Source organism: Aplysia californica, unplaced genomic scaffold (genome assembly GCF_000002075.1).
Source record: "Aplysia californica isolate F4 #8 unplaced genomic scaffold, AplCal3.0 scaffold00114, whole genome shotgun sequence".
NCBI classification, from domain to species: Eukaryota; Metazoa; Mollusca; class Gastropoda; order Aplysiida; family Aplysiidae; genus Aplysia; species Aplysia californica.
This window is the reverse complement of record NW_004797384.1, coordinates 145,656-147,265: the sequence shown is the minus strand read 5'-3', so window position 1 is coordinate 147,265 and position 1,610 is coordinate 145,656. Positions and strand designations below refer to the sequence as shown.

General features: G+C 36.7%; 1 long non-coding RNA gene across 1 annotated transcript in view; it reads left to right on the top strand.

Annotated features, from left to right (window-relative positions):
• The first annotated feature begins 262 nt into the window (after positions 1 to 262).
• LOC101862936 overlaps positions 263 to 1,610 on the top strand; it is a 72,103-nt gene continuing 70,755 nt past the window's right edge. The window contains exon 1 of the long non-coding RNA XR_220342.3: positions 263 to 633. This is a non-coding gene — a long non-coding RNA (uncharacterized LOC101862936). The remainder of the gene's footprint in view (positions 634 to 1,610) is intronic.

Below are 1,610 nucleotides of genomic sequence, written 5' to 3'. Positions count from 1 at the left end.
GTTAACATGGGAAGTATTTATATCTAAATTGTCACTAGAATTTATCTTTATTCCATTATGAGTTAGTAACAGCGTGCTGTATAGAGTTTAAAAAAGATGTAATTCACTGTGTTTTTAGAACACTGAGTCTTGACTGTATCAAAAAGTTGTTCAGGTAAGGTAAGCTACTCAGTTTAGGACATTTTGATCGCGAAGACCTTTCTCCTTTTTTTTTCAAAGACAGGTCGGAAAAAAATACTGAACCTAATCGATTACATTCGCATCACTATTAATAAGGTGTCACGTTCGATACCTGGGCCAGGAGTCTCCTCGGTTTTGTTCAGTCTCCGTGTCTCGTCCGACGATCCTCGCAAACCTTCGAACAGCGCGATCCGTTCCGCTAAAGGGGGTCTTTTATTTGCTTTGCGACCTATAAATCTACCTCGGTGAGACCGCTGTCATATGGACCTCAGTACCCTTCGCCCTTCGCGTTTCTCGTACCAGCTGGTGAGGCAAAAGCCTTTGCCAGTGGAATTTGCCCGTAGTCTTCTGCTTTTGTTTCGTGGAGTGCAATAGATCTATAGATAATTCTTCTACCTGGACTCGCTGTTTACCGGTCTCTTGAGGAACACTTTTTTCTCCTTTCTGGCTTATGTATGTGTGATACTGGTGTGATGTTATGTTCGTGAAGAAGTAGTGCGATAGTTTATGATTTATGACTGAATTCATTTTCACGTCCGTGTTTACAAAAGCTGATGGCTTTTGGATACAATTTAGGAAGTTATTTTAGACATAAATATTGCTACTTTTTAAACGGCCTTATCTTTTCTAAATTTTTCATGTTCTGTTTTTCATTTTCATTTTGTTTTTATTTGTTTTGTTTTTGTTTTTGTCTTTTTTGTCTTTTTGCTTTTGTTATTTTTATTTCACTATTTATTATCTTTTCCTTTTAGAAATGTTTTTACAGATCTGTTTATCATTTTTCCCTATTGATCATTTATTTGTATTTTATTCTCTCGTATATTTTTTGTAGAGGTGTGAAATCACTTTTGAGACTGTAAATCGATTACACTTATTGACAGCTGATTTGAGGTTTAGTCATAGCTGTAACACACGATAACGGACAGTTTCCTCGGCAGTTTTAAAATTGCTGTTGTCCGACAAATTGATCAGCTGATTCGCCTAAAGCTCAGCCATTTTTCTTTTAAATTTTGCAGTCGTTTTGATCCAAATTAGGACGGTGAAAATTTTGAAACCAGGGCTGATCTTTTTATACCTCTTTCCAGAAGTAGAATCGGCACCTATATGACCTAATGTGTTGCAAGTGCAATAAAATTCTTACTAAAACAAGCCATAGAATTGTAAGTAACACTGCAGTAGTTAACAGTGACTTCAGAACCTACAGTGGTGCTCATGCTGTATTGGTCTACAGTTTACCCCCTGCAAAGATATCGTTTGTTTGCTAATAAAGTAAAAGTGGGCCAGAAAATTCCAGTTAGTCAGTGCAAATGGATGACGCATGTTCTGCACTGTTAATTCTCCTCCTTCTTCTTCTTCTTCTTCTTCTTCTTCTTCTTCTTCTTCTTCTTTTTCTTCTTCTTCTTCTTCTTCTTCTTCTTCTTCTTCTTCTT